The sequence below is a fragment of the Lynx canadensis genome, chromosome B2 (assembly GCF_007474595.2).
Source record: "Lynx canadensis isolate LIC74 chromosome B2, mLynCan4.pri.v2, whole genome shotgun sequence".
Taxonomy (NCBI): Eukaryota; Metazoa; Chordata; class Mammalia; order Carnivora; family Felidae; genus Lynx; species Lynx canadensis.
In genome coordinates, this window is record NC_044307.1 from 37,377,693 (window position 1) to 37,401,460 (window position 23,768).

The 23,768-nt window shown below is 40.5% G+C and overlaps 1 protein-coding gene across 2 annotated transcripts in view; it reads right to left on the reverse strand.

Annotated features, from left to right (window-relative positions):
• BTBD9 (BTB domain containing 9) overlaps positions 1–23,768 on the reverse strand; it is a 414,698-nt gene that overhangs the window by 389,887 nt on the left and 1,043 nt on the right. The gene's annotated exons all lie outside the window — the stretch shown is intronic.

The window sequence follows — 23,768 nt, forward strand, 5'->3', positions numbered from 1 at the left end:
TAACAAACTGGTTCAGCTTTGTGGAGGTTAGTTTGGCAGAATCTGCCAAATTCTTAAATATATACTTCCTTGGGGCGCCTGGGTGGCGCAGTCGGTTAAGAGTCCGACTTCAGCCAGGTCACGATCTCGCGGTCGGTGAGTTCGAGCCCCGCGTCAGGCTCTGGGCTGATGGCTCAGAGCCTGGAGCCTGCTTCCGATTCTGTGTCTCCCTCTCTCTCTGCCCCTCCCCCCGTTCATGCTCTGTCTCTCTCTGTCCCAAAAATGAATAAACGTTGAAAAAAAAATTTTAAAAAAAAATATATACTTCCTATAACTCCACAATTGTACTTCCAGGGATATATAAAAAGTTATTAATTTAGCATTGTTTGTAATAGCAAAAAGCTGGGGGACTAAACGTCCATGACTGCAGCAAATGGGAAATAACAGCAATAACCTCTGGGGAGGGGAGGGGAGGGGGTGGGGGCCCTCAAGGGAAAGAATAGGAAGTTTTACATTTAAACTCATTGTACTTCTAAAGTGTTTCCTTCTATTAAAACAATAACTGATTTATCTTTTACATAAACGGTATTTCAATAAACTTTAAAAAGTAGAAACTTAAAAAAGGTGGTAAGATATTTTTATCAAAAGGCTTTTAAGAAAAGGATGAAAACACAAGATCTGACTTGTACTTTACTGAGAAGCAACGTGAGTAGAAATGAGCAAATTCTGATGCACAGAGAAATTTAGTAAATAACAGATTTTTAGGAGTTACCTGAAAATGAGTTACAACACAAAATCCTAGAGAACAGTAACTAGGTATTGCTCCCTGGTGTTCCACAAGGACAACATTCAATCAATAAATATTACATTGGGGGCGCCTGGGTGGCGCAGTCGGTTAAGAGTCCGACTTCAGCCAGGTCACGATCTCGCGGTCCATGAGTTCGAGCCCCGCGTCAGGCTCTGGGCTGATGGCTCAGAGCCTGGAGCCTGTTTCCGATTCTGTGTCTCCCTCTCTCTCTGCCCCTCCCCCGTTCATGCTCTGTCTCTCTCTGTCCCAAAAATGAATAAACGTTGAAAAAAAAAATTTAAAAAAATAAATAAATAAATATTACATTGAAATGATCCAAGCATAGGCTGTAGGCTATAGACCCAAATGTACAACTGTGTCATTCTTGGGGATCAAGGATAAAAATATATGTGCTCATCTTAAAAATATCTCTCAGGGCGCCTGGGTGGCTCAGTCTGTTAAGTGGCTGACTTCAGCTCAGCTCATGATCTCACATTTCGTGAGTTCGAGCCTCACGTCGGGCTCTGTGCTGATAGCTCAGAGCCTGGAGCCTGCTTCAGATACTGTGTCTCCCTCTCTCTCTGCCCCTCCCCCAGTCATGCTGTCTCTGTCTCTCAAAAATAAAGATTAAAAAAAAAATTAAACAAAAAAACCATCTCTTGGGGCTCCTGCGTGGCTCAGTCAGTTAAGCATCTGACTCTTGACTTCAGCTCAGGTGATGATCTCACAGTTCGTGGGATTAAGCCCTGCACTGGCCTATGCACTGAGCATGGAGCCTGCTTGAGATTCTCTCTACCTCTTTCTCACTCTCCCTCTGCTCCTCCCCCACCCTCACAGGGGAGCATGCTCTCTCAAAATAAATTAACAGCTTTAAAAAAAATCTCTCAACTACTTACAATCAAATGTTTTCATCAACAAGTTTTCCCTCCCCCTAATATTCAGCAGGTATTTGATTTCCTAATTTCCACTTTACTGTCTACGGTTACACTCCTGTATCATACTTTGCATACTGTTTCTCATATTTCTCAAATTCTTTCAAATATTTTTAAACTTACAAAACCACTTTATTATACAACACCTTTCTTGGTGTCCTCTAAGTCTCTAGTGATGCATAGCTTTTTCAATAGTAAATGTCATACGTACTTTTATAGAATATAAACAAACATGAACAACAGTATAAACCTGAGAGCCAACATTCCCTTAAAATCTTTAATCTATCATTATTCTATTTTTCCATTCACAAAAATATAAAAATCCTGTTGATGTGCTTTTAGCCAATAGACAGGTTTGCATTTTCCGAACAAAGGAAGTCCATTCTTTCTATACTTCTACATTATTTAGCTTGTTAGGATGAGCCTGTGTTGCTTAATTATAAGGGGTAGGACCAAACCAGAAGCAAGTGTATGAAGGAAATGATTCAAATAGTTCTATAGATACTTGCTTCTCAGCCAATCTTCAACAACTGGTGAAGGCTTACTAGGAACCTAGGTACAGTGGGAAGAAAGTAACAGGTGATGAACATTACCCGTAAATAGGAACTAAAAAAGTTCATTATTCTTCTTTCTGTGCTTTAACAGATCATTGATCTGTGACTTAAAGATCATAAAAAGCAAATGGTAACTATAATTTCCTCTCCAATCTTCCCCACAATGTATGAAAGACAACATTCTAAAAACTTGTTTTTGGAAACCTCAGGAGGCTTAAGTCTTTTCCATAGAAACAATGTTGCAATATCTGATGGGCCAGTCACAAATGTTTGTTTAGTCCCAAAGCATCTTGAGGAATGGACCACTATGAAAATAAGCCGAAGAGTAACAATATGGGAAAATGCTGAGTCTCAATTTGGAAAGAAAAAAGATACCTTACTGGCTGGCTTCAGGGAAAAAAACAGAGGAAACTCTTCTCTACCTGTTCCTGTTCACGGGTCAGACCCAGGAATTACTACTCTGCTTTCTTCCCTTTCCGTTGCCTCATCTGCTGATTTCCAGCACGTTTTTTTCTCTCTCTAGTTGGCTAAAGCAATAGAAAGTGCTCGGAACTTTCATCCACCTCTGGAGCTGCATTAGCCAAAATGGTAGCCACTCATCACATGTGGCTATTGAGCACCTGAAACGTGCGAGTCCAAACTGAGGTGTACTGTACGTATAAAATATACACTGTATTTCAAAGACACAGTAAAACATCTCATTTACTTTTCTATCTTGAGTAGATGTTGAAATTATAATATGGGAGATATACTGGGCTTAATAAAGTATTTTTAGGATCGCCTGGGTGGTTCAGTGGTTAAGCATCTGACTTCGCTTTAGGTCATGATCTCACAGTCGGTGAATTCGAGTCCCGCACTAGGCTCGCTGCTGTCAGTGCAGAGCCTGCTTCAGATCCTCTGTTCCCTTCTCTCCCTGCCCCTCCCCACTCATATTTTCCCTCCCTCACTCCCTCCCTCTCTCTCTCTCTGAAAAATAAACAAACATTATAAAGTTTTAATTTTTAAATTAATTTTCTTCAGATCCTCTGTTCCCTTTGCTCCCTGCCTCTCCTCCACTCATATTTTCCCTCCCCCCTCTCTGAAAAATAAAGATTATAAATTTTTAATTTTTAAATTAATTTTACCTATTTTTATTCTTCAACATGGTTACTAGAAAATTTTGGATTACAAGCATGGCTTGCATTTGTAACTCACCTTATATTTCTATTAGATAGTTTTCTGATAGAAATATAGAATTTCTATAAGATAGTTTATCTTAGGAAAGGCAGTAAAGAGTATCTCAAGTCATTCTGCCTGAGTTCAAATCTTGGCACCACCATATACTACTGTGTAAGCTTTGACACATTACTTAACCTCTTTCTAAGCCTCTGTTTTCTCTTCTGTAAACATGGCAATAAGAAAATGCTACCTTGGAGGCTGTTGGTAGAATTAAATGAGGTAAAGGAAAGCAAATACTATGGTAACTGGCACATAATAAATGCTCAGTAAATATCTACCACTACTATCATTACTACTACAACTACTACTATTATTACGATTCACTACCAGTGCGTGATGAAGAAAAGGACAAAGACACAAATGGGTAGAGAGATGGAGAGAAGTTACAAATATGGACTGTCCGGAGAGATTTCTCTGTTTAAATTTAAAGAGGCAGCCCAGAAAGGACCAAGTCCACTTTGCCATACAGGTAAAGAACTAAACCTAGGCTAGCATCAGCTCCCAAAGACACGGCCCATGTGGAGACCCGCATTACTCAACAGCAGGCAGTATCTAGGTATTTCCAGGACATTCTCTTTCCAGTGAAAGATGTCAGGGAAAGTGTGGGAACAAGTAGTTAAAGGCACTGCCACTCTTGTAGCAGTGTGAGGACCCTTAGCCTTGACTCTGGGAGACACGGACTTGCTGAGAAGGTATCAGCCAATCATTTCTCCTCTGGCTACTGGCTACTTTGTAAGTGAGAAGAAAGGGCTACAAATTCTCTGAAGTCCCTGCCAGCTATGAATATTCTTCTCCCCTCTTTCCAAAAGGGCTGCAGAGCAAGAGTAGCTTCATAAGAGTCCCATCACCACCACCGTAAAAACATCCAACTCCGGCATAGACGTTGCCTTCCCACTTGTCGAGCCTCTAGTGAAAGCCAGGGATGTAGACTTGATGGCTTTTCTGAGACGCCACTGTCTTCTCTCAGACAACCAGGACTTTTACTGCCGGCACTTTTTATATTCCCCTCGTCTGGCTAATTCTGTCTCTTCTTTCAAGGCTCAGAACAGGTTTCATGCCTTTCAGCAAGAGCCTTCACTGATGTTGCCAATCTGGGTCAGGCGCCCTTTTTACATGCTATTTCCCTCTATCACTGCCCCCATTACAACACACTAGGATTTTATTATACACCTGCCTTGTTGGTCAGTAAACTCACAGAGGGCAACAACCATGACATGGTGCCTAGAGGTACTCAACAAATACCGAGTGAACATAACATCTCCTTCCTCTTTATATTCCCAGAATCTAATACAGTGTCAGACATACTTAAGTCCTCAAAATTAACAAAAAAGTTCATATAGATACTAACAGACCCCTTCTCCGAATTCCAGACTCCTATACACTGCCTACTTTACATCTTCACTTGGGTTACCTCAGAAGTACTTCAAAACTCACTTCATACTCTCTATGTCCTCTCTCCCATGAAAAAACTGTCCCCATGCAGAGCTGCCAGCTCAGTGAACCCAATTCGAGAAACCAGAACGACACCTCCCTTAAGCTCACCTTCCCTCCCTAATCCAGCAGGAAGTCTTTCGGTTTTACCTCCTAAATGAACTCTGAAATCGACTCACTTCATGGCAAGTTCTTTTTTTTTAATATTTTTTTCAACGTTTATTTATTTTTTGGGGGGACAGAGAGAGACAGAGCATGAACGGGGGAGGGGCAGAGAGAGATGGAGACACAGAATCGGAAACAGGCTCCAGGCTCTGAGCCATCAACCCAGAGCCTGACGCGGGGCTCAAACTCACGGACCGCGAGATCGTGACCTGGCTGAAGTCGGACGCTTAACCGACTGCGCCACCCAGGCGCCCCAACTTCATGGCAAGTTCTATGCTACCATTCGAGTCCACGCCATGCTTGTCTCTCACTCGGACCATCACTTAGCTCCTAACTGATCTCCCTGCTTCCACTCCAAACCATACTCCACACAGCAGCCAGACTGGAATCTCTCGAATTTTAAAACTGATTATGAACCGTCTCCTTCAACCCCTCCCTTTAGGACACCCACTCTCGCTTAAAACCCTTTAAGTGGCTTCCCAATGCTCTTAACATGAAAGAACAACAGAAAAAAGAAAAAAAAAAACACAATTAACGAGGCCTTCAAGACTTGTAGAATCTGCCTCCTAACTATGCAGTTATTTCCACTAATGTTCCCTCACTTGACAAGCTCCCTTACATCATGGAGCCTTGGCATAAGTTGTTCCCCTTCTGGGACTACCTTTCGTCTTTCACCTTCCATCTCCAGATGCCATTTCCTCAAGGCAGCCTTCCTTGACTTCAGTCTAGTCTGGGTCCCTTGTCCTCTACACTCATACACCGCAATCATTTCCTTCACAGAATTCATCTCTTTGTGTTTATACATCAGCCCTCCCCCTGACAGGCCATTTCTCAACACAAACCTTATGAAAATGTGTATCAGACTGGTCGCCCTATTGCTTACAACTCTTCAACGCCTTCCTATCTCACGTTAAATAAAAATCATACCCTTTAACATGGCTCTGCATGCACTGTGACCAAGCACCTCCCCAAACTTATTTCCTACCCTCCTCCTCATACATTCTTGTCCAGCCACTCTGGTCTTGCCTTCCTTAAACACAGACAAGCTGGTCTCTGAACTCAGGGCCCTTATAATTATGTCCGCACTACCAGAATATTTTGTCCTCAGAGACCACTACTGACTACTCACCATTCAGGTATCTGCTCCCTGATCACCTCACCTAAAGGAACATCCACCCTCCACCCCACTTCTAACCCTCTATTCTGTTTTATTTTCTTCACTGCACCTATCACTAGAAGATAACCTCCCTGGGAGCAAAGACTACCCTGTTCATCTCAGTGCCTAGAAAAATACCTGTTGCACAGTAGACAACACCTATACAAATGCTTAAAATAGCTAGCAGGTCCTGTTTCAAATAAGTGAGGTCCATTGACATAGATAAGAGACAGAGGTATGAAGATTTGATACCAGTGGCCATGCAGTAGGCGAAATTGTAAGACAGCCCCCGTGATTTCCACCCCTTGGTGTATGCATCCTGTATAATCAATCCCCCCTTAAGTGTGTGTGTGTGTGTGTGTGTGTGTGTGTGTGTGTGTGTGTGTGTAAGCAGACTGGAAGAATTCCCCTGCTGACTCTGAAGAAGTTGCCAGACTACAAGTAGGCCATGTGATTAGGGCCCAAGAGTGACCCCCCCTCCCTGCCAGCCCAGCTTACAGCCAGAAAGAAAATGAGGGCCTCAGTCACGTGAGTGCAAGGAATTGAGTTCTGTCTATCACCAAGGAGCTTGGGTAGAGGACTCCGAGCTTCAGATGAGATCATAGCTTCTGCAGACACCTTGATTTCAGCCTGGGGACACCCCAAGCAAAAATACAGCTATACTGTGCCTGGACTTCTGACCTACAGAAATTGTGAGATAAAAATGGCTGCTGCTTTAAGCTGGAAGTTTGTAGTTCATTGTTATGTACCAATAGAAAACTAATATAATGGCCATCAACCCCATCAGACCCAACCTTATTTTCTATAACAAATATCTTGCTAACCACCCCCTGCCCCAACACACACTGTTCTGAAATACAATTCAGAGATTTAGAACCTACTCAACAACTTAAAATAAGACACTGGCTAAAATGTAAGGGAAAAAAACAAAAGAAAATAATTTATAATAAAATAATATGTATCTCAACCACATTAGAAAACAAAAATGCCCCTGTAAGTTTTCAAAATGCCCTCTGAGAGATTCCACATCCATTGAAAACATCTGCTTGCCAGGCACAGTGTATCTAGAACACATTGGCTTCAAATTGGGAGATTATTTAACTCTTAAAATGCCTAGTACTGGTTAATTTTGCTTCTTTTACATTACTGTTGTAGAGTATGTCTTTGAAAGTCACATTAGCATTATATTTTTCTCCTTTTTCCAAAATGGACTTAAGAAGGTTTGAAAGCCTCACAATTCCCTTTTTTCCCTCCTCCTCCTCAATTATTAAATACTCACTGAGCACATGATACTGTTCCTTGAAATTAATTTTCACAATTAAATAGCCCTTTAAAGCCTCTAATTCATTTCCCAACTCTCATCTTTCAGATGTGAACAGAGAATCACCATCATCTAGTGGCTCATTATACACGCTATAAAATATTTCACCCCAGCTGTGAAGCTAGCCATAGTAAATATGTTTTGTTGCCTTAATCAAGATTTATGATAATATAATAATGCAATTTTAAAGGCCACATGCCAAAGTACTTCCTAAATTAATAAAAATACTTAGCACTTAACCTATAACACACTTTAAAATCATCACACAATCTTGCAGGTAGCGATTTGCCCATGTGCCCAGGGCTAGTAACAACTGATGGAGAGCCTGTCACCAAGCCTATTTACTTGATTTATTTTACAGTAGCTTTCTAAGGCCACATACATAATGGGTACTCACTTTGTGATGGGAAAATAAATTATTTAGTCTGAACAACCTGACAGTGTTACTATTAAGTTATTAATTCACTGAGAGGGGGGAAATTCCCTGAATGGCCTTTTTTTTTCATGCCCAAATAGCAACACTAATAAATATTCACAGATGCCTAGAACCCTAGAGCTGGAAAGGACTTAAGGATCAAAACCACAGCTTTTTATAAAGGAGGAAACTGAGAAACCTATCCAAGGTCACAGTCATCAGTGGCAGAAGCTGAGGTAAGATAAGGAGACATAGGACTATAGGATCTCAATTCCTCATTGAGAAAATGGGGATAACCCCACCCCCAAAATGGTGGCTATGAGGATGCAATAAAGTATAGAATAAGCATGCGTAGGACATAGTACAATGGTTGATACCTTTTCCTTCCCAGGGTTTCCTTTATTAATTTCTCCCGTCACTTTTTTTTTTTTTTTTTGGCCAAAATATCATTTAGGATGGTGCACTTTGGTGATGATTTTCTGACACATACACTGCATTGACAACAAATTAGACCAAATTACAGTCCATTCAGGTACAGAAGGGCTACTGGGAGGCTACAGGAAACAGCTGACCCTAGCTCTCAGGATTTGAGTCTACACTCTCAAAAGGTTTCAAAAACATTCAACTTGTGGGGCGCCTGGGTGGCGCAGTCGGTTAAGCGTCCGACTTCAGCCAGGTCACGATCTCACGGTCCGTGAGTTCGAGCCCCGCGTCAGGCTCTGGGCTGATGGCTCAGAGCCTGGAGCCTGTTTCCGATTCTGTGTCTCCCTCTCTCTCTGCCCCTCCCCCGTTCGTGCTCTGTCTCTCTCTGTCCCAAACATAAATAAAAACGTTGAAAAAAAAAATTAAAAAAAACAAAAAAAAAAACATTCAACTTGTTGAACTGAGCCCAAACCAGCTTCCCTAAGGTTGAGAGCATGAAGAGTTTAGAGGTAGCTGTTCACCCTTACACCTCACACATATTTTCTAATCCTTTTTCCAGTTTTTACTCAAACTTTTCATAAGATTATCCACACCCCTGGCCTCCTCTTTCTAAACTCCAATTCACTCCTAAATCCACTGAAGTCTCACACGGCCCATCACCCGACTGAAACCACTCTAACCAAGGTCATCAATGACTTCTTAATTGGAATACCCAAGATTCACTTTCCATTCTTATCTTTCTGGATCTCGCTGTAGCATGTGACACTCTTGAACATACCCTTCTTGAAACTCTACTCCCTTAGCCTCTGTGACACTCTCCTCTCCTGGTTCTCATTTTACCCCTGAGTCTCTTCTTTCACTACTTGGTCTTTAAGACGTATACTCCCCAGGGCCACGCCTTCCTTGTGAGTTTATCATTCCTCCTGGTTTCAACTGCTGGTTGCCAACTTCCAAATTTCTATCTCTAAGCCAGACCTCTCTCTCTTCTGTATTTCAGATTTGTGTGCCTGCAATATGATTCCCCACTGGCACTTCAAATCAGCATACTCAATACCAAACTAATCTTCTCTTAATGCAGGCCCTCCTCCAGTGTCCTTTACCTTAGAAGGTAGTATCACCACACAAGTAACTCATGCTAAAAACCTGTATATTTCCCTTGACTTTTTCCTTTCCCTGACCCCACCCTGTGTAATCAATTAATTAGATCTTATTTTACCTCCTAAATATTATTCCTCTAATTCATCCTTCATATGCCTATCTAATAACTTCTACTCTAGTTCAGGCTTCAACCATCTCTCACCTGCACTACTTCAACAGCTTCCAAACTATCTCCCACCTCCCATTTTATCCCCCTCAGTTCCATATCCACTCGGCTTGCACAATAACCAACCAATAACCAACCAATCATATTTTCACTTGTGAATGTCCAAGAGGATTAAATAACTACAGAACACTTAATATAGTCCCTGGCATATAGTAAGTGCTTAACAGGTGGTTTATTAGTAACTTTATAATTAATGATCATATTATGGTCATTGGAATGGTATACAAGTTCACAGACAGGACATCCATAGGCCTCTCTGAACTGACCCTTGCCTACCACTCTAGCCTCCTCTCTGAGGATGCTCTACCTCTCACTTTATGCTTCAGCAACACCACTGACCCTGACACACTTTGCCATCTCCCTGTCAAAAATACATATTCCCTTGACCCCCTGCAGAGGTAAAGCCTTATTCTTTAGGGGTAATAGGTATCAGATTCACCAGGAAGCCTTCTCTGAACATCAGTGCTTATTAAGAATCTCCACAGAAGTACTGATAGACTAAGTATTCATGGCATATAAATTCTAAGCTAACAGTCTTGATATATTATTCTCACAGCACTTACCACTTTATATTACAATCATCTACCTTTAAATCTACCTCCCCCAGTAGATTACAAATCCTTTGTGGACAGGAAACAAATTATTCTCCTTTGTATTTGCAGCACTTGATATAACTTAGCAGGAGATCAACAGATGTTTGCATGGATGAAACGGAAGCTGCCTGGGAATCTCATCTCCAATTCCATCTGAATTAGGCCAATTCTTACTACAAAGGAGTCACATCATACTGAAATTTAACTTACGTGAATTCAATTACTTATACAGAAAGAGGAGTCAGAAATAGCTGGAGCTACCCATCACTCCAGACTCAATGATTCCATTCAGTGTTCCTTGCTGTAGTCAAGCCTGAAACAAGGTATGAGTGATTTGGGAATTTTCTCAATCACTGATAACCGGAGGTGGCAAAAAAATTAATTGAAGGCCTAAGAGAAACACTGACAACAGAAAGGAAGAGAAGTGGTAGAACAGAGTTATCCTGCCTTAGGAAAATTAACCCTTTCTTTAAAAACTCTGGAGAGGGTGGGTGCCTGGGTGGCTCAGTCGGTTGAGTGACTTTAGCTCCCGGTCATGATCTCCCGGTTAGTGAGTTCAAGACCCACATCGGGCTTGCTGCTGTCAGACTGTCAGCGCAGAGCCTGTTTCGGATCCTCTGTCCTTCCCCCCATCCTTCCCCCCCAACTTGAACTCTCTCAAAAATAGACATTAAAAAAAAAAAAACCTCTGGGGCGCCTGGGTGGCGCAGTCGGTTAAGCGTCCGACTTCAGCCAGGTCACGATCTCGCGGTCCGTGAGTTCGAGCCCCGCGTCGGGCTCTGGGCTGATGGCTCAGAGCCTGGAGCCTGTTTCCGATTCTGTGTCTCCCTCTCTCTCTGCCCCTCCCCCGTTCATGCTCTGTCTCTCTCTGTCCCAAAAATAAATAAAAAAAAAAAAAAAAAAAAAAAAAAACCTCTGAAAGAGTGTTTGTTTCACATCAAAAGAATTTAATACCATTGAAATAAATTGTACATAATTCCTCAGTAGTTAACAAAGTGTAACATTACGTTAATATTTGGGTAATTAAACCTTACTGGAGGGGTGACAGAACAGTAGAGCAAAGAAATCAATGCAAACAGTATAACTGCACACAAGATGATTACTGACAGAATAGGGAACTAGGTATCTGAGAGAACTTTATCAAACACCAGTTACATAACTGCCAAGACAGTTTCCTAGTGGTGCTGTAGAGGCAAGCCAGGAATTGCTAGTAATGGTGAGGTGTTAATAGCCAAATTAAGGATGTCAAACAAAACTTCTAATAAAATTAAACTCCATAATCCAAATTACCTTATTTGGGGACATTTCCTGTATTAAGAGAACCATGACATGGGATTCTGTAGGCATTAAAGGGTCTTCTAAAGAAAATTTTCACAGTACTTGATTTTTACATTTTGTCCTGACTTTAGAATATAACCACTAACCCACTTCCACCCCAACTACGTGACTCCACTATATTCTCCTGCTAATGCCACCATCTGCAAGAACAGACAAACCACTGTGCTGGCAACTGGACCCATGGGATTCCACTGGAGTCCCCAAGACTTGACTAGTTCCACAATAAGCATAAAAACAAGTACACTGGCACCAAGTATCGAAAAGAGGGCGATGTTTAGTTCTGCCTCAGTAAGCCCAGACCAGGGGTGTGTGAAAAAAAGCAAATCCTGTGAGGAAAGCAAGTCCATGCTGTTCTTTCTGCCCTTAGGGGAACCTCATTTTAGCTATCTCCTAGATTATTCAGTATCCATGCTACACTTCATCTGACACATTCCTCCTCCTCCTCCACTAGACTATAAACTCCTTGAGGGCAGGGACTAGGTCACAATGCTTGATGGAAGATCTACCAAACAGTCTCATCCATTAATCTCTTTGTTGAAGCATCACAAAGTACTGCTTTATGATAGCACAGATTTTCTGTGCCCAAAACTGTCTAAAACTCGTATGAACTGCTTTCTGAAGAAATAAAGTGGCCATCGAGAGGGAACTTATTATAATGTATCTGTTAAAAGGTATCATGACACATACAAATATAAACCATATCAAATGGTTTATATTTTAATTTAATGATTTTATTTAAATCATTAATTAATGAAGCATTCATTAAGATATTATAATCAGTTAAATGGAGAAGTCAAAGAACACACACACACACACAAGACACACGCACCCTATGTGGAATACTAACACTGCTTTACAAATAGATGCAAAACTAGTCTATATCCTCAGGACAACATTTGATTGCATTCCACTAGACAAAACCCACTTGGTCTCTATGGATAAGAATCATCTGCATTACTATCAGTTTTCTACAATTTATAGTTATAAAACAGCTCAAAGAAAATGAAAGGTACAGACAGCCTGGAAGAGTGCACTAGATAGGGCAGTCAGGGATATTTTATGCCCATTTCAGTCCTCCGCAATTTTTTCCTGACAACAACCATACAATGGAACGCTGTAAGGGCTGCTAAAGAGAATGAGGCAGGCTCTTCATATACTAATATGGAACAGCCCTCAAGATACAATGCAAAAAAAGCAAGGGCAGTAATGTGGTATGTGACATTTATGTTTAAGAACAAATACAAAATATGCCATATACACACGGAATATTTCTGCAAAGGTATACAGGCATCTTTACTACTTTTAATCACCTCTAATAGAATGGAAGAATCCATGAGTGAGAGCAGATCTTTGCCTATTTTATTCACTCCTCTGTCTCCAAACACTGTAACGGTGCCCGGTGCTTCAGTGGCACTCAATAAAAATCTGCTGAACAAATTAATAGATCAGCGGTGATAGTGGCTGCTCCCAGAAGGAAGAACTGGAGGTCTGTCAGGTACGAATGAAAGGAAGACTTACTTTCCACTGTGTACCCCTTTGTATTTTTGAATTTTGTACCATGTCCATAAATTACCTCCTCAAAAAATTATTTTTTTTTAAAGTTCATTTATTTTTGAGAGACAGAGCACAAGTAGGGGAGGGCAGAGAGAGAGGGAGACACAGAATCCGAAACAGGCTCCAGGCTCTGAACTGTCAGCACAGAGCCCGACACGGGGCTCAAACCCACAAACCACGAGACTGTGACCCAAGCCGAAGTCAGATGCTTAACTGACTGAACCACCCGGGTGCCCCACAAATGATTTTTTTTAAAAAGGTAATGAGTTGATGTTGGCTGAGGTGTTGGTTACAAAGGGTGTTTCTTCATTAAGCTGCCTTCTCTGTTTCTAGGATTTCAGCTAGGTACTGAAAACTATGGTATGAGTATTAGCTGGCTTGATGTAAGTGATAATATAAAGACTCAAAAATAAATAGAAACATTTAAGTAGGTTAGCCACTTTAGAAAAGTTTGCTGTTATCTACTGATATTAAAGACCTGTATAATATATGACTCAGTAATTCTACACTATTATACCCTAAGGTAAAATATGTTCATGAGCATGTATAAGAATATCCTAGCTAAAAAACAAAAGGCCCTAGAAACAACCCAAAAGTCCACCAAAAGCAGAAAGGATAAATTGTATAGTCCTGAAATGGAATACTATGCAGCAGTGAAAACCAAAAAATTAGCTGTATGCAACAAGATGAATAATCTCAAAAATGTAATATTAAACAAGCCAAACACAAAGAATACACATTTATGACTTCATTTACAAAAAGTTCAAAAATAGGCCAAGTAGCTTGTAAGTATTTGAAGTGTATACTTAAGGGATAAAACTTAAAATAAGAGGAAGTAATATTATAAAAGTCAGGACAGTATTTACTTTTGGGAGAGATGCTGAGATTGGGAAGGGCCAGGAAAGGGCACCTGATGAGTGCCTAGGGGCCAGCAGTGTTTTATTTTTTATATATTTTTTAATTTTAAATATTTATTTTTGAGAAAGCACAAGCGGGGGGGGGGGGACAGAGAGAGGGGAATAGAGGATCCGAAGCAGGCTCTGAGTTGACAGGCTGACAGCAGACAGCCAGATGTAGGGCTCAAACTCACAAACTGCGAGACCATGACCTGAGCTGAAGTCAGATGTTCAACTGACTGCGCCACACAGGCGCCCCCAACAGTGTTTTATTCTTAAGCTGAGGGACAAAAAATTGGATGTTACTTTAAACTAATTCATTAAGTGCAGTATTTGTGTTCCACATACTTTTCTGTTTGTGTGCTATGCTGGACAACAGAAACAGGAAGTTTTAAGATATAGACATTTTTTTTTAATATAATTTATTGTCAAATTGGCTTACATACAACACCCAGTGTTCATCCCAACAAGTGCCCTCCTCAATGCCCATCACCCACTTTCCTCTCTCCCCCAACCCCCATCAACCCTGTTTTTCTCTGTATTTAAGAGTCTCTTATGGTTTGCCTTCCTCCCTCTCTGTAACTATTTTTTCCCCTTCCACTCCCCCATGGTCTTCTGTTAAGTTCCTTGAGATCCACATAAGAGTGAAAACATATATCTGTCTTTCCCTGACTAACTTATTTCACTTAGCATAATACCCCCAGGTCCATCCACATTGCTGCAAATAGCAGGATTTCATTCTTTCTCATTGCCAAGTAGCATTCCATTGTATATATAAACCACATCTTCTTTATCCATTCATCACTTGATGGACATTTGGGCTCCTTCCATAATTTGGTTATTGTTGAAAGTGCTGCCATAAACATTGGGGTACATGTGCCCCTATGCATCAGCACTCCTGTATCCTTTGGGTAAATTCCTAGCAGTGCTATTGCTGTGTCATAGGGTAGTTCTATTTTTAATTTTTTGAGGAACCTCCACACTGTTTTCCAGAGTGACTGCACCAGTTTGCATTCCCACCAACTGTGCAAGAGGGTTCCCGTTTCTCCACATCCTCGCCAGCATCTGTTGTTTCCTGAGTTGTTAATTTTAGCCACTCTGACCGGTGTGAGGTGGTATCTCAGTGTGGCTTTGATTTGTATTTCCCTGATGATGACTGACCTTGAGCATAGTTTCACGTGTCTGTTGGCCATCCGGAAGTCTTCTTTGGAAAAGTGTCTATTCATGTCTTCTGCCCATTTCTTCCCTGGATTATTCATTTTTCAGGTGTGGAGTTTGGTGAGTTCTTTATAGATTTTGGATACTAGCCCTTTATCTGATATGTCATTTGCAAATATCTTTTCCCATTCTGTTGGTTGCCTTTCAGTTTTGTTGATTTGGTTTCCTTTGCAGTGCAGAAGCTTTTTATCTTGATGAGGTCCCAATAGTCCATTTTTTGCTTTTAATTCCCTTGCCTTTGGAGATGTGTCTAGTAAGAAATTGCTGCAGCTGAGGTCAAAGAGGTTGTTGCCTGCTTTCTCCTCTAGGGTTTTGATGGTTTCCTGTCTCACATTTAGGTCTTTCATCCATTTTGAGTTTATTTTTGTGTATGGTGTAAGAAAGTGGTCTAGTTTCATTCTTCTACATATTGCTGTCCAGTTCTCCCAGCACCATTTTCTAAAGAGACTGTCTTTTCCCCTTTGGAAATGTTTCTCTGCTTTGTCAAAGATTAGCTGGCCATACATTTTTGGGTCCAGTTCTGGGTTCTCTATTCTATTCCATTGGTCTATGTCTCTGTTTCTGTGCCAATACCATGCTGTCTTGATATGACAGCTTTGTAGTAGAGGCTAAAGTCTGGGATTGTGATACCTCTGCTTTGGTTTTCTTCTTCAGTATTACTTTGGCTATTCAGGGTCTTTTGTGGTTCCACACAAATTTTAGGATTGTTTGTTCTAGCTTTGAGAAGAATGCTGGTGCAATTTTGATTGGGATTGCACTGAATGTGTAGATTGCTTTGGGTAGTATTGACATTGTAACAATATTTATTCTTCCAACCCATCAGCACGGAATGTTTTTCCATTTCTTTGTGTCTTCTTCAATTTCCTTCATAAGATTTCTATAGTTTTCAGCATACAGATCTTTTACATCTTTGGTTAGGTTTATTCCTAGGTATTTTATGGTTCTTGGTACAACTGTAAACAGGATCAGTTTCTTTATTTCTCTTTCTGTTGCTTCATTATTGGTGTACAAAAATGCACCCAATTTCTGTACATTGATTTTGTACCCTGCGACTTTGCTGAATTCATGTATCACTTCCAGGAGTCTTTTGGTGGAGTCTTTTGGGTTTTCCACGTAGAGTATCATGTTGTCTGCAAAAACTGAAAGTGTGACTTCTTCTTTGCCAATTTTGAATGCCTTTTATTTCATTTTGTTGTCTGATTACTGATGCTAGGACTTCCAAAACTATGTTAAACAACAGTGGTGAGAGTGGACATCCCTGTCGTATTCCTGATCTCAGGGGGAAAGCTCTCAGTTTTTCCCCATTGAGGATGATATTAGCTGTGGGCTTTTCATATATGGCCTTTATGCTGTTTAAGTATGTTCCTTCCATCCTGACTTTCTTGAGAGTTTTTAAGAAAAGATGCTGCATTTTGTCAAATGCTTTTTATGCATATATTGACAGGATCATATGGTTCTCATCCTTTCTTTTATTAATGTGATGTATCACATTGATTGATTTGCAGATATTGAACCAACACTGCAGCCCAGGAATGAATCCCACTGGATCATGGTGAATAATTCTTTTTATAGGTTCTTGAATTCAATTTGCTAGTATCTTGTTGAGAATTTTTGCATCCATATTCATCAGGGATATTGGCCTGTAGTTCTTTTTGTGGGGTCTCAGTCTGGTTTGGGAATCAAAGTAATGCTGGCTTCATAGAATGAGTCTGGAAGTTTCCCTTCCATTTCTATTTTTTGGAGAAGCCAGAGAAGGATAGGTATTAACTCTGCTTTAAATGTCTGGTAGAATTCCTGAGGGAAGCCATCAAAAGATACAGACATTTTCTATGTGAGCTGGGGTCCCAGCAAGAAAGCGTCAGTGTGAGTTTAGGATCCTGGGCCAAAGAATACGTACCCTACAGGACAAATAAACCAGCCAGAAGGGAAACAAATGAGTCTGCCTTCCCGCTTGTGGGAGGTACCTTACACCCTAGTCAGCTTGGTTCATGTGTTCCTGCTTCTCACAGATTGTTCACTTCTTTCTCCACTTTTGGTATCTACTAATTTCTTTAAAAGCTCCTACAATTTTACAAACACCTGTCCATGGTTCCCAAACTTTAGTTGCAGCAGAACCACCTAGACAGAGCAATAAAACAGATCTCCAGGCACCATCCCCAGAGTTTCTGAATCAGAAGCTCTAGAGTGAGGTCCACAAATTTCCACTTGAAACAAGTTACCAGGAGACTTTAATGCTGTCCCTAGAACCACTGCTGTATAGTTAAAGACTCTAATGCAATAATCCAGGCAAGAAATTGAGGATTTCAACGAAGGTAAAAGCAGTAAGAATGGAAAGGAGAAAATGGAACAAAATAGAATATGAGGGTACAAGACAGAAAGAGGACACTCAGGTTTTCAGCTTATATTTTTTCATGGTCCCTTGCATACACAAGTTGAATGAATTTAACTTCAAGTTCTTGATGTCTACTCGTATCAATATATTCTTAAAATTATAAAATGCAGATATCAGATCTTCCTGACATGTGTGCCAACTCATTTACACAGTATCATACCCCCTAACTAAAGCCAGTGTTAGATGCCCAGAGAATTATTTCCCTATGCCCAGCACTTTACAGTTTCTGGCACATAGTAAGTAAAATACTTAAATATTAACAGAAAAAATAAATGAGAGGTAACAAGAACCAAAGAAGCATGGTGAGTAGCTAACTAGTCCATCATGAAACTACAACTTAACTCCTGAAATCTCTTTATAGTACGTATATCTTTGCACAACTAGTGTTTGATTTCCTTATACAGTGTAAATCTTTTAACTTCCTATCAGAGATTAGAACTAATATTTGCTCTGGGGCGCCTGGGTGGCGCAGTCGGTTAAGCGTCCGACTTCAGCCAGGTCACGATCTTGCAGTCCGTGAGTTCGAGCCCCGCGTCGGGCTCTGGGCTGATGGCTCAGAGCCTGGAGCCTGTTTCCGATTCTGTGTCTCCCTCTCTCTCTGCCCCTCCCCTGTTCATGCTCTGTCTCTCTCTGTCCCAAAAATAAATAAACGTTGAAAAAAAAAATTAAAAAAAAAAAGAACTAATATTTGCTCTATATGCTAAAGTCCTCAGACACGTAAGATACAAAGTATACTGGCAAACAAGGAAAAAGCCTTTATATTGAGGTTCCTCTCAATCCACATTTCTGTGATCTTATCTCCTCCTGTTCCCTTCCTTCACCCATCCTACTGCAAACTTCCAAGGTACAGGGAGTATACTATTTGCTTACCTTGTAAACCTGCAAAGTGCCTAATTCAAGACACAGACTATCCTCCTGACACTTGTTACTGACAATTATTTTGGACTCTCTGACATTATAAATAAAAGGGGGGAGGGTAAGATATCTAATTCAAAGTCACAGCAGCTAGCTAATGCATCAGCTATTTGAAAGAAATTTTCTGTAGTTAGTGTGTGTGTGTGTGTGTGTGTGTGTGTGTGTAACATTAGAAACAGTACCCTATGACTCAGCAGAGATATAAAAGAATGAATGAAATCTGCACATGAAGTACGTGCAATCATGCACAAGGACAGTACTAAGGGGCTTCAAGGTTCAAACAAGCATTGCTATGTGCCAAGTATTATGCCAAATTCTGGAGAAGACAGTAATAACAAGATGAAGTCTACAGAACTGGAAAGCACACTGGTGGATCTACAGTCTGCAGGCTGCTACCTCCCTATCCTTCTCTACACTCTCTCCTGGTTCTCTGTCCACCAGTTTTTGTTAGTCTCTATGCCGGTTTCTCTTCTTTCATCCATCCTTTAAGTCAGTAGTCCTCAAAGTGAGGTCTTGGGAACACCAGCATCAGCATCTCCTGAGAACTTGTTCAAAATGCAAATTCTCAATCCCCACTCAGACCTACTGAATCAGAAACTGTGGGGGTGGGGCCCAGCAATCTGTGTTTTATCAAGGCCTCAGGTATTTCTTTTTTTTGTTGTTTTTTTTGTTTATATCCAAGTTAGTTAGCATATAGTGCAACAATGATTTCAGGAGTAAATACCTTAAATGTCCCTTGCCCATTTAGCCCACCCCCCTCCCACAAGCCTTCCAGTAACCCTCTGCTTGTTCTCTATATTTAAGAGTCTGTTACGTTTTGTCCCACACCCTGTTTTTATATTATTTTTGCTTCCCTTTCCTTATGTTCATCTGCTTTGTATCTTAAATTTATCATATGAGTTAAGTCCTATATTTGTCTTTCTCTGACTAATTTCACTTAGCATAATACCCTCTAGTTCCATCCACATACTTGCAAATGCAAGATTTCATTCTTTTTGATTGCTGAGTAATAATCCATTGTGTGTGTGTATGTATGTATATATATATATGTATATATATATACATATGTATGTATGTATATATATGTATATATATGTATGTATGTATATATATGTATATATGTATATATATATGTATATATATGTGTGTGTGTATGTATGTATATATATGTATATATATACATATGTATGTATGTATATATGTATATATATGTATATACACACACACACACACACACACACACACACACACACACACATATATATATACACACACACACACCACATCTTCTTTATCCATTCATCCATGGATGGACATTTGGGTTCTTTCCATACTTTGGCTATTGTTGATAGCGCTGCTATAAATATTGGGGTGCCTGTATCCCTTCGAAACAGCACACCTGTATCCCTTGGATAAATATCTAGTAGTTCAATTGCTGGGTCATAGGGTAATTCTATTTTTAACTTTTTGAGGAAGCTCCATACTGTTTTCCAGAGTGACTGCACCAGTTTGCATTCCCACCAGCACTGCAAAAGAGATCGTTGGGCCTCAGGTATTCCTAATGCATGCTCAAGTTTGAGAACCAATCTAAATTTAATCTAAGTGTTGATGTCCACAAGTTCCATTCCTTGTTCTTTCCAGTTCTCATTCTCCACTCTTCTGGGTAGTTGTATCTTCTTCTACTACCTCTATAACTGTCACTATTACTATCACTATTAATAGCAACAGCTATCATTTATTAAGCATTTATAAGCTAGGCATTATGCTAATCATTGTGCACATTCTATTTATTTAATCTCCACAACTATTCTTTGAAGTATTATTAACCCCACTTTTCAGAAGAAATTAAGGCTTAGAGATGTTAAACAACTTGTCCAAGGTCACCTGACCCAACCAATAAGTGAAACAGACAAGACTTCAGGTTTTCCTGATTCCAAAGTCCACAGTGTTAACTACTACACTACTCCTAGAATAGTACTATTTTCTTGGCCCTATAGACTGTTACAATTATTCCTAAACTGCCTCATCAACTCTGGAGTAGAATTTCCAATCACCCAGTGGACCTCTCCAAACTCTACACAGGGACCTGATAATTAACATGCCATCATTTCTTCCCTCCACTGCAATTCTGTTGCTTCTCCTGTATTTTCTAATTTAATGTCATCATAATCACCAGTTACTAAAGCTAGACACATCTTTAACTTCTCACTCTCTCTCACCACTAACTGGTCATAACATTTAGAGATTTTAACAACTCTCTATTAGAGAGATTTTAAAATATCTCTACAATCCATCCATTCCTGCTGTCCCTCTTCAGGCTCCCAGCATCTCTTACGTATACCCTAACCGGTCTGCTAGCCTCTCCATGCCAATGCAGCTCTGCACGGGAACTGCCAGTTAACTTTCTTATGAGTCCACTTTCCAAGGCCCTCCATCACCAACATGGGGGTTGGAATGGGAGGAGGGAAAATCCAGGGTTTTTAGAATGGAATGAAAACCCCTAATAGTTTGGCTGCAACCATATCTTTCCTGTCTCATCAAGAAACAATTCAAGGTTTTCCAAAAACCCTATTGATATTAATCTCTAGCAACTGTGCTTATGCTCTCCCCTCTTCCTGGACTGTGTGTTTTCCCTTTTACATGTGGCAAAATTCTACTTAACCTGCAGAGCTAAGTTCTATCCTCTTCTTTTTAAAGCTTTTCCTGATTCTATCAATTTTTTTTCCTCCAAAGTGATCAATGCCCTCAGCATTTTACTTATTCCAAGGTGATTAACTCTTATCATAACATCCCAAGTTTAGGGGTTTGTCTCGTCTAATGAACACGTAGTAACTCACAGGGTTTGGGCTTACCGTGTCGTGTTCTTTGTCTTCCCAGCACCCACCACAGTATCTAGCCATAGCCAGCACCCAATTAATATTTGCTGAGTTGTTAAATAATGCAACATTTGGTGTTGCAACTTTACACATGGTAGGTTAGCAATTCAGCTTCGGGTTTAATGGGCCTGAAGAATTTCCACATAACAACAAAAGATATTATGAAGAACAAAGGTTCGATACTCAGCAGCAACATCTTTAATTTTCTCAAATCTTTTTGTCAATGCTTTTTAGCATCCTTCTTCAAACAGACTCCTTTCCCAGCAAACGTTACTTGTATATTTTACAGAATCAGAGGTTAAGTACAAACCTCACAGGGCACTCTAAAAGATAATCCCAAGCAAAACTGTGTCACTGAGAATAGCTGGATAATTGCTTTGGGTACATCATTTCAGATTTCCAGTGGAAAGGCCCAAGCACACTAGGTAGATTTTAGAAATGGGGACACGCGCTGCTGACAAAGTACGTAAGATACACTCACATTAATGAGGCATTTATTCAAATTAGTAATTGACATCAGAAGTATACAACAACCCAATCCTGATTCAACCATAATATCCCTTAATTTTAAGTAAGGATAACACTTATTCTTGTCTAAGACTATTCTAACACAATTTCCATTCCACCTAGCAAGCAGCCCCTATCTTGTTATCAGTGAGTGCCTTAGTCTTAACACTTTTCCTTCCCAATCTGCTAAACCTTCTCTCTCCAACATCTCCCTATCAGAGACCTTAAACTCCACTCACCAGACATGTAGGTCTCCTCAATATCTCCCTCATCAAGCATTCACACAATTTTCTCAACATGATTCCTTACCTCTTCTCTAATTCAAATTTTATAGCTCTTTCAAAGACCTGATCAAATCTTACCTCTTCCAAAGAGTTCATTAACTCAGCCCACCATAGGTCTTATCTTTTCTAAATTTCTACTGCACTTAAAGTATAGCATCTCACATAGCACCTGTTTACATACTGCCTCATTTGGTTTCATAATGATTTGACATATTTTTGCTCATACATTTGACATACACATAACAAACTATTTGCTTTTTTTTTTTTTTTCTAAGTAGGCTTCACACTCAGTGAGGAGCCCAATGCGGAGTTTGAACTCACCCAAAGCGGAGTTTGAACTCACCACCCTAGGATCAAGACCTAAGATGAAGAATCACACTTAGCCAATTGTGCCCAGACTATTTACACTTTTTTAGAAATGTATTTATTTATTTTTATTTTAGAGAGAGAGCATGAGCAGGGGAGAAGGGTGGAAGAGAGAGAGAATCTTAAGCAAGATCCATGCTCAGTGTGGAGCCCGATTCAGGGCTTGATCTCATGAAAGTGAGATCATGACCTAAGCAGAAATCAAGAGTCTGACGCTGCACTGACTGAACCACCCAGGCACCCCCAGTCTATTTGCTCTTTATCAAAAAAATCCAGGGGCACCTGGGTGGCGCAGTCGGTTAAGCGTCCGACTTCAGCCAGGTCACGATCTTGCGGTCCGTGAGTTCAAGCCCCGCGTCGGGCTCTGGGCTGATGGCTCAGAGCCTGGAGCCTGTTTCCGATTCTGTGTCTCCATCTCTCTCTGCCCCTCGCCCGTTCATGCTCTGTCTCTCTGTGTCCCAGAAATAAATAAACATTGAAAAAAAAATTTAAAAAAAAATCCAGGTTTTCTATGTCATTTGTACCCATATAACTCTTTTCCCTTTTCCCACATATAACATGATGGGGGGGGGGAGAGGGGGGGAGAGGGGGGGAGAACGTATATTAACTCCTTGATGGACTAAGCTAGATTCATTGATAAACACTCATACACAGTGTAATATATGACAAATACCTTATTGTATGCCTACTCTGTGGCAAAACTTGTGTAGATGCTGAAGATAAAGCCATGAATAAAAAAGACACGACACCTGTCCTAAAAGCTACCTAGTCCAGTGAGCAAGAGACACTGAATTTCCAGTACTCTAGGTGCTACAGAGCAAGACTACTGGTTCCAAGACGTAAGCACCTCAGGCAGCATACTTCACAGATCCTCAGTTATGAAACTGAACCACAAAATTGTAGAGCTGAATGAAAACTTACAAGTTATGTTTCTTCAATTTTCTTGCACAGATCCTGATTAAATTTCAGTATCATCTACCTCCGTTCTAGGCAATGCCTTAATCAAAAGTCAGAAAATACCGACTTTTTCCCTATCTTCAATACTCTTTTCTCCCAAGGATGGCAACTACAATCACCACACATTGACTCATGAGGGGAGCCAGCGCATTGAGAGCACTGGGCTG